Source organism: Labrus bergylta, chromosome 16, assembly GCF_963930695.1.
Source record: "Labrus bergylta chromosome 16, fLabBer1.1, whole genome shotgun sequence".
Classification (NCBI taxonomy): domain Eukaryota; kingdom Metazoa; phylum Chordata; class Actinopteri; order Labriformes; family Labridae; genus Labrus; species Labrus bergylta.
The window spans coordinates 3089563-3102883 of record NC_089210.1 but is presented as its reverse complement, the minus strand read 5'-3'; the positions used below and the strand labels follow the sequence as shown (position 1 = coordinate 3102883).

General features: G+C 41.5%; 1 protein-coding gene across 2 annotated transcripts in view; it reads right to left on the bottom strand.

Annotated features, from left to right (window-relative positions):
* Positions 1-13321, bottom strand: part of tmem104 (transmembrane protein 104) — a 54441-nt gene that overhangs the window by 22625 nt on the left and 18495 nt on the right. The gene's annotated exons all lie outside the window — the stretch shown is intronic.

The window sequence follows — 13321 nt, the reverse complement described above, 5'->3', positions numbered from 1 at the left end:
TTAGTGTCTCATGGATTTATTAACAGAACTTTATTCTGATTGTGTAACCGATTACTTGTCAACATCATTGTCTTTGCTTTGGAGAGAAAACAAATACTAGACTTATTATTTTTGTTAAAAGTTGTTTTTCTGTATAAGAAAACTAAAGGGAAGCCAGATGTGATTAAAGGGTTACAGTTCATCTGTATGCATCCGGGTCTTTTCCAGTGTCAACTAACTTCAACTCAACACAGACACTGTTGGATTAGGACCAAGTGTTGTTGGTGATTTACTTCCAGCTGAGACACTGCTCTGATTTGGAGCTGATTTTTTGGTTGTTTGTAGCATAGTTTCATAGCTAATTTGAAATTTAAGGTTAGGGCAGGAAACACATGTAAACCAAAATGGGATCAACCAATTCAAATTGTGCTGTTAAAATTATTTTACAACACCTTCAGTTGTTTTTCGACTCTGTATATGTGTATTCAACACTCATTAAAAAGGCTCGTGTTCATGTCAATAACAGGCTTCAATCACTATTAAAAGACAAAGTACTTCAATTCCTGGACAATGTTTCTGTCATATCATTGCTGGAAAAACCTACAACCCATACCACATCATATACATGATGTAGTATGAGGGGCTAATGGATATTATGTGGGGAAATTCATCGCCTTGGTGGTGACATGTATGATGAAGGACTTGAGGGTGGGCCGACCATGGTGGTATGGAATGGAAACGGCATAAAATAGGCCATAAAAGCCCAGGAGATATGTACAAAACCTTATGACCACAATAACAAGTCAACTGATTCACTGAACATAGGCAGCGGGGGGGGGATGGGGATGGGGATGGGGATGGGGAAAGACAAAGATGAACATGGTTGGCGGGGTAGCCTGGGAGACGAGGCAACGCAGTCACAACCATATGGGAAGTATACGTTTGTCAAGATGAGGGAGAGTCTACCTTCAACGTCATTAATCACCAGACAACCTCTCCATCCATCAACATAAATATCAAAGACAATGAATAATAGAATGGATAGAAAGAAATGATGCGACTTGTCATGTTTTAGGAATCAATTAACAGCACCAATTATGATATCTCTCTCCATCTGTTTGATTTACTTAACCTTTCCTTAACATTGTGTAGAAAGGCCAACAATAAGCCTCATCTAAACTGTTATGTGACATTATGCTAGTTGTTATGCAAAGTGACGCTATAATTAATATTAATTAATAACAAGAAGAGTGCAAAATGGCAACAAGTGTACAGCTTGAACGATTACTCAATTAAGCTTTGGTTGAAAAATGCTGTAAATCGTTTATATAATCAAATAATAATCAAGTAATTTAAAGTAAATTTTCAAGCAAAGACACCAAATATTCTCTTATTCCAGCTTTCTTTTGGTTTAATGTCATTACGTTCAACATGGTTCATTCAATAGTTATCGGTTTCAAACTGATATTTGGACAAATGATAAACTATGAAGAAGTAACCCCCTTTGAAATGTTACTGTTTTCCATTAGAGTGTCCTTACACTTGAAGAACTAGCTACCGTAAATCTTGAATCAAAAGCCCAGGCTTTTATTCACTTCAGTCTATGGAATGACGCTGCCTTTTATTTGGGACAGTTTCAATCGATCACAACACTTCGACCAGAGGTCTTCTTCAGTTGATAATCTTTGAACTGAATGCCTCTGGTCGAAGCGTTTGTGATCAGTTGAAACTTTTTGTGTCATTTGCGCCAAGTGTGCGGGCCTGTCTTCTTCTATAGGTCTGCTGATTTTGCACTGCCCTGCACTTAAGTGATGTGTGTATAACCTTTTCCTTCACAGTATAAGTTCTGTACATACATTTCTTTAGGGGTATTTGCTTTTAAATACTCCAGATTTGGAGCTTGGGCTTCCATTGACACAGTGCAGGAGAGTCAACACAAGAAAAGAAGAGAAGGAAGAAAGGACAGTGCAACTACTTTTTCAGTCTTTTCTGTAGAAAATTGGCTGTTTTGGCTGTTGACGGAGAGTGACACTTATTTGCTGGACTAAATCAGCTCAACTCTGCAGGACAAATGCATATTCCTAAATCCCACCAGTAGAAGACACTTCACACATCTTACTCGAAAATGAAATGCAGTTATAAATAATATTGGCAGATTTAGAGTCAATGTTGTGCTTATTTCTCTGAGCGTGTATGCTTATTTGGGGGTTTTATGAGATGTACATAAAGACTATAAACTGGGGGCTTATCTGCTGCCAACAGAAGCCTCTCCATCCATCTCTAATGTGACCGTCTCTGTCAGCTCTGGACGCGGCTCCCATTCCTCTGGGTCTTTGGGTCACCATCAAGCAACATAAATTAAACATACAGAGACACACACACACACAAAATGGGAAAATAAACCTCACCAACACACGTATCGATAAATAAATAATGCCGTCACTCTCTGAGCATGCCTTGCATTCCCACAGAGAGCTGATGTAGACTTCAGGAAACCAGTGAACCAGGCTGTGAAGGACTACCGGGCCAAGAGGGAGACGATTCAAATCGCCGAAGGTCCTTCAGACTGTTTGTTCAAGTCTTGGTTATTTAGTACTCCAAATACAATCTACAATGTTCTGATTTAATGTTATTGGTCAATACGGTATCCAACATGGGGATGCTTTTTGCTCAAAGCAGAGTGAGGGTTTTTCTGGCACAACTTTACCGACGTGCATTGAGAGTGAAAGGCTTGAAGGGATGACCCCGATGAAGGCAAAAAGCGGAAACGCCTAAGTCTAATAAAGTTAATAAAGTTGATCTCCAAACTACAAGTGTTTCTGGAGCTTTCTGACCTCTTTGTTCATTTGTAAGACAGATCCAGGCAGCAACCTCGGCTGTAGCCATTTGATTTTATGAAGCCTAAAAGTTGTGTTTGTTTATATTTGTATAAATCTGGGTGTGACTTAGTTGACAGACAGATGCCAGGACGCTTAAAGCTTGCCTCAACTTCCCCTTTATGCTCATGCTAGTTAGTGTGAGCATTTTCAAATAGTGACTGCCATCATTGGGCTTCAACATGCTAAATCAGGAACCAATAAGTGACACACTGAGACTACGTCCTTGTTTCATAGAGTCTATTGACAGATATGAGCCAATCAGTAACAAAAACAAAGTCATAATCAAGGTCAAAGTCAAATTTGGCTAACATTTCCTACTTAGGAACACAGAGCTTTACAACAGGGAATACGGGAAATATCCTTTGTATTACAGAAACTTGGTGTCAGGTTGGTTTTGTCTGCCCCCCTTCAGCATTTCATCTAACAGATAAATGTAAAATAGTTTAACAGATCGCGTCGTAGACAAAGTATGAGAATAAACTGAAAAAAACACCAATATCTACGTGAGCGGATTTTCAAACAAATCACACAAAACAAATCTAGACGGACTCTCCAAGACTCTCTTTCATCTCATTTGCGGTTGCTGAAAGCGAAACACATCCGACGCAGAAGCCTGTACTGTTAATTAGGTATTTGGCCCCGGGGACTTCCACGTCTCCACACGATTAAAGATAGGACTCTAATGAGGGGAAGGAAGACAACTCAGACAAAAGGAGAGGTGGAAGAGGGATTAAGTGCGGGCGAAGATGCAAGGAGAATGTATCATGGTGTTTCCTGAGACACAGTGCAGGACGGGTCAGTATATTTTCAACACAGAGTAAGCAGTGGAGTTGAAAGATTAACCAAAGGACCACTTTGATTTGATAAAGTGTGAGCAGCTCTTTGGATTTTATTCTCCAAGAATGTGGGACAAACAAGTGTGGGACATTCAACTTTGGACTACACAAACGACCTGAGGGTAAATCGTTTGAGCGCAAACATCTTCTTATTACTGCAGTCTTACTAAATCACACCGATTACATCACCGTCAGCCAGAGAGACTTTGTATGCAGACAGGATGATTTGTTTGCTTGATGGTTTTTGGCAGATCCTCTGTGTAAAACCTTATCACATAATGGTCGCCTGCAGTGTGATGTTTCAGGCGACCTGGACGCTCCACTTCAATGATTTTAATTACAACAAAAAGGTGCGACTGACCGCGAGTTCTCCCCTTTTTTTCAGCAACAATGTGACATTTAACCGCAATCTTGTTTTCCAATACTGGGAATGAAAATGAAGGAAAGTACAGTAAACACTGACACACAAGTCTTCATGACTTTGAACAAGCTGCTGTGTCTTCTAATTAAAGCCTGTAAAGCACAAGAAAACCATTTTTAAATCCATCCAGGTAAAAATAACGAGCAACATCACACGGTCTAGATTTACGACTTCATGGCTTGGGACATATCAGGGGAGGAAATGAGAAACGATAATTTGCTGGAGGTTTAATAGGAAGGTGGCTATTTCACTCCACCCCATCATCATCATCTCAGGTATTGTAAAAAGGGAGAACGAGAAAAAAGGGAGGGGGGAAGGTGCATTACAGTACATGACTTTCCAAATTACACCGATGATAAACCTGAGGAGAAGATAAACGATGCATCAACAAAGTGAACGTGCGCCACATCACGGCTTAATTGAAAAAGGCAATGATTGGTTGTTTTATTTTTTTTCCCTTTGGGGAAGGGCGCCGCAGGTCAGCGGACAACACTTAAGCAGCTTGCTCCCCGAGGAGTGAATACAGAGCAGCGTGAGAGAACTACCCAATCCATTCAGAAGCACTGTTAAGGTACAGCCCAAAGCGAAGAAGTCCCCATGTGCGTATAGCGCTGCATATATAATGAGCTAAAGGTCACGCTGAGTCTCCACGTGGACAGCTTTGGTTGACCTGGTTGCATTTTAAATATGCAGCAGGTTGCATAGAAATCAGGTTCATTCGCCTTCAGCGGATGTGACCATTCCATCGATCTGAAATGTCCTTTACAACTTTACAACTCTTTGCATTTTGGATGTTAAGAGCAGAAACTCAGAGTGCTCAAATATCGCTTTATTATTATTATTTTTCCATTTTAGGAAAACGTGCTTTGGGTTAAAGATAGCTCGTTTCTTAAAGGCTTTATATGGGATTTTTTGGATCCAGCAGATGTCGCCCTTGAGCACCAGCATGAAACCAAATTGTTGCTGCATTGTTGTGTTAGCATGCTAATGCTAGCGATCTTTATTATGCTGGTATCTTCACACTGCATGTAAATTTACCTGAAATGAGCGTGATCTAGAAACACAGTTAAGCAGTGAGTACAGTATGTTATTCTTCTTTTCTCTAGTCCCTCAATTAAACAACTTTTATACGTGAGGGGAGGAGTCAGCCGGCCGTCCGGGCGATGTAAACAAACTGAAGATAGGACTCTGAAAACTCTGAAAACATCACAGACAGTGGGACTCGGGTGTTACACCCATTGTAGACAGTCATGACTCAGAGTTATTTTCAGAGGATATACTTGATTTATATTATATTGAAGTGTGAAAAATCACATATAAAGCCTTCAAGGTTCAGAAATAACGATAACAATTGTTTGAAGAGAGCATTGATTGTTTTTGTATGGAAGAGGAAACAAACATTGATTTCCAAGTCAAAGGTAATCATTTAGTTAATGGAGTCCGACACTCCTTACTGGGGTTTGCAGCGCTACAACAACACTCGACAGACTACTTCCTCATTTGCTCCTAAAGAAAAAGAGTTTAGTCATTTGCACATCTCGCGTGTTTTGTCACTTGAAAGTTAACATTTGTTTGTTTAGGTCTGAAATGACAGATTTATTTTATGTTGCGATGACATCAGCAAGCCAAGAGCTTTTTCTTTTTTTTAAATGAATGTGCCTGGGAGATTTCAGCCACAAAATAATGATTTATAACGGAGTGGCAGGTGAATTTGAACATTTATCTGTCAGTGGCTGTTCACATTTACCAAGTTTATTTCCCATCATGGAGGACAGTTTCATCAGAGCCAGACGCGCACACACACACACACACACACACACACACACACACACACACACACACACACTCTCTCTCTCTCTCTCTCTCTCTCTCTCGATGTCCTTGAACGCTACAAAGCCCGAGACATCTGATAAGGCTTCAGTGTAAAAAAAAAAAACTACTACAGTTTAATAAAAGCATGATGCACGAGTACATATGTTATCTAGTACAAACAAGTCTGCAGAATGAATCACTCAAACTGCAAGAAACAAAACGGTTTAATCTACAAAACACGTAAAGAAATCTGCACGGCTCTGTGACCTCTGTGTCTCCTTTACATCCAGTCATTCAAGCATCATGTGTCTCCTTCTGTCCTGATATGCTGCTCTGATACAGCACCCTGCTGTTGTCATGAGTGGACCCCCCCCCCCCCCCCCCCCCCCGCCCCCCGCCCCCCTCACCTCCCGTGTGGATCGCAGCACAAACACTTCTTCCTGCTGCGATAATCTTCATTAAACCATCTGCACTGCCGTCTCTCCCCACAGCTAGTGGGAGTCCCTGTTAGCTCTACTACTGTATATACTGTTCCCTCTTTACTGTACACAATGTAACATGAGTTCTTAAAGCATGAGACGTAGATCTAAGGCTGATTTCAGCTCCAAAATATCTGTACTCAAATCACTGAAGTTCTGATGATAATGATATCCTTATTTTTTTTAACCATCCTTTTTATGAAGTACTATTTAAACATTTGGATTTGTAGTGAATTATTTTATTTGTTGTACAATGGGAGTGTCTGTGACTAAATATATATAGTCGGTCGTCTCTCAACCGGAAACTTGGGGGTTCGATCCCCAACTCCTGCAGCTACATATCAGATGTGTCCTTGGGCAAGTGACTTAACCCCAAATTGCTCAGCAGCTATCATTTGCAAACCTTTCATTGTGGAGAAAGTTTCTGATTAGAGGTTGTACAGAACATGGCCCGAGGTGTTAATAGCCCTCGTTTTTCATGCTTTTTGGTTTGTGGAAGAAGAAAAGACCAATCTGTTTGGTTCCCTAATCCCTGTTTGTCTTGGCTGTGCACTGGTCCCCTTGGCTGCGCAGCCAATCGCAGAGATTTCTCTATCATTGACCATCTCTGCCAAAGATTCAACGTTCTCAATCCATTAAAAACGCAGAAGAGAGTCAACTCGTGCCAAAAGTAGAGACAAAGATGTTCACCAACAATGACCAATCAAACACGTGGTGTGTTTGCTCTGAACTTCAACAATCCAGCAAGACGCCTGAAAGGGGAACAGGCGTCAATGTTACTGAATCACTCTTTGAATTAAGTAAGTTCATAAATCCATCAGCTCCGTATAGAGGGAAATGTCAGCAGGTAGTTTTTGAACTCTAGAAGTTTGCCTGCACTTGATATTAGCTTTACTTCAATACATGATACAGTGTGTGGCTTAATAGAAACGTACTATAATTGAAGCATCTACATAAAGATAAGCAATGGACAGTGCAGTGTAAGCATAAACTGCCTTTGAGCTCATATAGGCATTGATTTTCCGTCCCTTCCCACATACTGGGAGAACATTAAATCAGCTATTTAAATTGTAGTGGCTGTCCAGCAGGATGGTGAGTACCAACCGCTTGCTTGGCCAGCCGCTGTGACAAAGCCCCTGCAGCGATATTCAAAGAGAAAACTAAGCAGGGGACAGTCAAGGACAGACGAGTTTAATTGAGGTCTCAGGAATCTCTGCTGGAGCTGAAAAACAAACCCGTGAAGACCCTGATGCTGTACAGTTCGCTTAATCTTTTTCAATCACAGCAGTGTTAAAGAGCCGGGATCAACAGTGAGTTCTCTGTTATGCAACATACTCTGTCGTCTTCCTTTCACATCCTCAAAGCCAACAAATATTGAAGACATGGAACGGGAGGGGAAGAAAAGCCCCGAGTCGTCCACAGGAATCAATCGGCAGCAGAGCAAATCAAGTTCAATTGATCTTCTTAAGAGCTTTCAGAGACTCTGATTAGGGAAAATGGCCGTGGTGACATGTCGACAGCTGATAGTGTTGATGTGTGAAGTCAATGCTGATTAAGTCAAAGATGTGACCTGATGAAATAACAACTGGGCAGCTTGGGGCCTTGTTATTCTGGAGTAATTAGTCTGTGAATTCAGCACTTCTGTCTCTATGAAAAACATTGATTTACATGACGGCATTGTTGAGTAAAAGTGACAACACTGGATGAAACTGTGCGAAGATCATGGAGAATTTTAACTCTCCTTAACCCACACATACCCGCTGTTTCCCCACTGACTGAGTGTCAATGTCGGGACAGACGCTCAGTCGATGTGACTGACACGCGATGAAGGAAAGAGCCCGAGGTGTGAATCTGAAAAGGAGAATTTGCCGCCTGAAAACACACCGAGTTCCAACACGCCCTCCCAAGTGTTGAGGTGAGAAACGAGGGTCAGGCAATCTGCAGAAAACAACAAACAGTCCAGGAACCCCCCGGGGGCAAGAGGTTAAATAAAAACAACGGCCTGTTGGCAACCTTTTGAAGGTACTAAGAAAGGGTTCAAAGTAGTGTCAAAAGCACAGACTGTAAATAAGATACAAACCCACAGTGATGTCACCGCTTGGTTGGTGGAAAACTGTTTTAAATCCCCAAGCTTCACACGGTTGGGGTTTCCATCTTGGGGTTTTTTGGGGGGCTACAAGTGGCCATAGTTTGGGCTAAGACAACAACGTTAGCGTCAAATTAATTTTATATGACCATATCTGTGTTAGTGTGGCTAGCCTTAAGAAAGAAACTGAATTTAAAGGAAGTGAAAGCTGTTCAATTTCAACATCAGCGAGTAGCATCAGAGCTACAACACGGCCATTTTGGATGTTTGGACTTTACCTGGAAGTGTCATAAATAATCAAATTTAATTCTATTTTCACAGATTCAATGACAAAATCAACAGGAACTATGACAACACTTCATAAAGGTTAAAGACATCGCCTGAGGATACGTCAACTTCTTCTGGTGTACCATCTATGTTTGACACTCAAACACTAAGAGAATCAGATTCCAGGCTAGATTCCTCTGCTCACTTTCCCTCATCCCCTCCGTCTCTATCAGGACCGCTGTTGGTAAAGGTCTTGTCATCTGTACCGGGACAGCTGTTCTCAAACCTAAAAATAACTCCACAATCTGTTGTCCACTGCGAACACAAAGCAGCCCAATTGCAGCCGAGCAGCCATCTGGGGGAAAGCTGCCAAAACTGTTGAGCAGATCCACATATAAAATTTAAAGGGACCCCCAAGTCCAGACAAAAAGGGACGCCAACCGAACAAGGTCAATGATGAGAAAAAGGGTCTCTGAACACCGAGCTGTTACGCTGCGTTTTAAGGATGATGAAACACAGTCGCTGGAGAACAACGTCTACAGATCTATTTGTCAATAAAGAGAAATAGCGATGTATTGTTTGAAACTGAACATCTTTAGGTTTGGGAGAGAACAAAAAAGGCTCTGAGAACTTGCACTTAAGGTTTATTTTTGGGCTTTTTTATGCCTTTATTATAGAGTTGGAAATCAGGGAGAGAGAGAGAGTTGGGAATGACATGTGGAAAAGGAGCCACAGGTCGGATTCAAACCTGGGCGGCCAGCTTGGATGACTACAGCCTCCATACATTGGGACACATGCACTACCCACTGCGCTACCAACATTTTTGACATGCCCTCTTTATGAACTTTTACCTTTTGGGCATTTTAGAAACCTGATTTTAAACCTCCCAACCTCTGTTTGTAACTGTTTTACATAAGTGTGTTTATTAATTGCAGTTTTGTACTCGCTCAATTATCTTAGTACATTTTAGACTTTTGTAGACTGATTTTAGCAGTCTTGTATTTATCTGCCCCCTGTTTTTCTTTTTGATTTAAAGTCTGTTTTCTAATTATTTCTGTAATGACTCGATGTCGTTGTAAATGAGGGTTGCCCCTCAATGATCTTTCGAGTATAAATAAAGGTTGAATGAATGTAATAATGACACATTGTGAAGGTGTGCTATCTAGACCTAGTCGACCCCAAGAGAGGGATTTTATATCAAGGGATTTTCTTAAGTTGAATAAAGGTGAAGAAAAATTGTAACTTGTGTACATGTCCAAGTGGAAAGGGACATACAGGAAGAAAAATAACTTATACTCCGCCAGCAGGGGGCTCTCTAACAAAACAATAACAAAAGATGACGTCAACGTCTCGGTGTACAGCTCGTTCACCTCTTGATGAAAGAAAAAAAGATCAACTCTTCCTTCATGTTTCACTTTGCACAAAAGGAAGACTGACAGTTTGCCCCGTTTCGCTGTATGCACTTCTGCACATTTTTTACTCTCTTCTTCAGCCCTTCAAAGGCTTACTTTGACTTTCAAAGCAGATTTTCAGATCAAAACAAAATGCTCTCGCCCAAGCCTACCCCCCCTCCCCTCTCGTCTCCACACTTTCCCCCCCTGCCCCTTCTGTTTCTCGAGCCGGGACAGAGACGGCAAGCAGAGCGTTTGAAACCTGATTCTGTGATCACTTTTAAGTAATGATCTGAAAGTTGATTCAGTGATGTGTTTGTCGTTTTAGCCTAGAGAACGTTATTTTTTCTGTTTGGAAAGTTTGCTGGTCCTTCTTCTGTCGCACTCTTGTGACAACACTCTTCACTTTTAATGCACCTGGACACAGCGTCCCAGAGTGCGTGGGGCTGTCACTCTTCCCCCATGTGGTGACAGGGCTAGTGGTTTGACAGGGAGGGGTGCACTCGATAAAAAAACAAAACATGTATGAGACATGTTTGAGCCTCTGAACGGAACATCAAAAAGCTGAAGGAAGCGCCGTCCAATCTATGTGAACAAAAAGCCGAGGGAGCTTTATTCACTCTCTTAGCAGGAAGTCTGTACATATCTACAAGGGATTTTTCTTATGAAGCCAAATTAGTATTCACAATGTTGCATTATTATACCTTTAAGTATCATAAAAAACTCAAATTAAGTCCATCTTTTATTGCGCTTTAAAACTAATTTAGATTAATTCGATCATTTGAAATGAAAGTCTTCCAACGTAGTCATGCAGGATGGGTGTAATAAAAAGTTGGGACTTAAAAAAAAGCAGTCTGGGGCGACCAATTCTTCTGAAGCACTTCTTAATGCACTTTTATTGAGTCAGGAACGGTTCGCTGCTCCTCAGAAGTGCCCCTTTTTCAAACCTCAAATCCATACTTTGAGGTCTATTTCTTCTCAGGTAGCAATTTTGGGGCATGGCTTCTCTGTGACTGACCCGCTCTGAAACTCTGACTAACCTGAATGGAAATAGTCCGTTACAAAAACAGACATTTGGTTCAATACTATGAACGAAGGGCACTTTGTCCTTGCAGCTCAGCTCACAACACTGAGAATACAAAGGAGCCCAGGTGGGTTCTGGGTAAGGCAGGTTTTTTTTTTTTTTTTTTGATCGCTCTTTCCACAGGGTAAAGCATAGCTGATGAGAAACAGTCAATTATTTAGACTCATCATTCAGAGTCTGTGCAGTGTCTTTGAGGCCAGAGCCAGCGGCCCGAAGAGGCAGTCAAACTCACTCTACAGAATCAGAATCAGAAATACTTTATTAATCCCAGGGGGAAACTCAGTGTTACAATTGCTCTTCACACAATACACCAGTAGGAAATAAAATAAAATAGAGATAATAAAATAAGCAATAAGTACCAAGTAGGGCTACAATAATAGGATATATACAAGATAAAGGAAGCTGCTGAATGTTTCATTACAGCTCAAAGATTTTGGCTTTATTTAACGGAAGATCGAGCAAAACATAAGAAAAGGTTTTTGGCTATAAAGATATGTTTTTTAAGCGAGTAATATCAAAGACAAAAACCTGAAAATAGGTTAAAGATCTTCAAAGACTGACAAAGAAAGAGTCTTATTCCAGGTTCTTTGCCAACAAAGCTTTTTTTTTATGTGAGGTATCTTTAAGGCAGCAAACGGAGGCATGTGATGAGGTCTCATGCAGAAACTTTAGCCATATTCAGACGGCCGTTTCAAGCCCTGATATTTACGCTTCGCCTTCAGTCTGAATGCAGCGGAGCCGTAATCGGAGGACAAAGTAATCACCTCTTTGTTCTGCACCTTGAGACTAGAAACCTCGGTCCAGACTCCAGAGGGAAGAAGATGAAGAGCATGGTGCAAAGGGTGAGAATCATCGTTGCAAAATCAAGGTAGCTCGCTATCCGCTGCAACTTACCCGCCATGTGACAGATAGCCATGCAACATTCATTTGCCAAACATAAACTGTGTCTGCATTAGGTGCTTGATGGGTCTTCATTTCAGACCCTGTGTATGGATGTCTTCATTTGCAGTGACTTTAAGAACGGGAGGCTGAAGCCTACAGTTATCTGACAAATCGGATAAATCAGTGCGAGGAGAAGGAGACATTTTAGGAGGAGAATTTTGTTAGGGCAGTAAAGTTTAAGATAAAGGTCAGGTTAGGTCAGTGCTCCTTTCTTGTCAGTGTACTTTAAAAAATAAACAAAAATCCTTACTGCTGTGTTTCTATTCCCCTGAGCGGGCGACACGGGCAAACGGGGAAATGAGTTTGCAAAGCTGCAAGTGTAAACAAATGGACCAGAGATTACAGATCAGCATTGTTCCTATTTCGCTTCCATACAGTAAGCGGCTCGTCCCCGGAGGAGATAAAAAGGGAAAAGTTCATTTATTGCCAAATTATTTCCTCGTTCTGTAACGGCATAAGCAAGGACGGGAAAGGGAGGCTGGGAGATTATACAGGAGGAGATCAGCACATCTATCACTGTCGCCGCGCAAAGTTAAAGCTCGAGACGAAATCACAGAGTCTGGCTCGCTTAAGTCTTCAAGGACACACACACACACACACACACACACACACACACACAGACGACGGACTGCAGAGGTGGGTGTGTTCGGGGGGAAGTTTAAGGAAGGGAGGGACTCAGAGAGGACGTAGGGAAGTTATCAGAGCTGCAGCCAGCAGAAAGGCAGCCATGGTACACTGGTTTATTGGACCCACTGGTATAACGGACACAGCCAATTAATTAGATTAAAAACTATCTTATCCACCTGTTCAAATGTATTATTTAACCCAGTGGTTCCCAAAGCGGGGGTCGGGACCCCCTGCAGGGTCGCGGGACACTGAGAGAGGGGTTGCAAGATTCTGTCCAAAAACACACAAAAAATGTAAAATAGCATATCTTATCCATTATTGTGAAAATATAAACAAAAACTTAGTTCAAGAGATTAGGTGTGTTCTGCTTCTAGTGTTTCTGTTTGGGCTGTTGTGTTATTCTATGCTCTTCTAATGCCAGTATTTGGATTGGCCTAGTAAATGTTTTAACCACCTCCAGGGACAATAGGGGTCCCCAGTTGCTAGCACCATTATTTTGGGGGTCACGGGCTGAACAG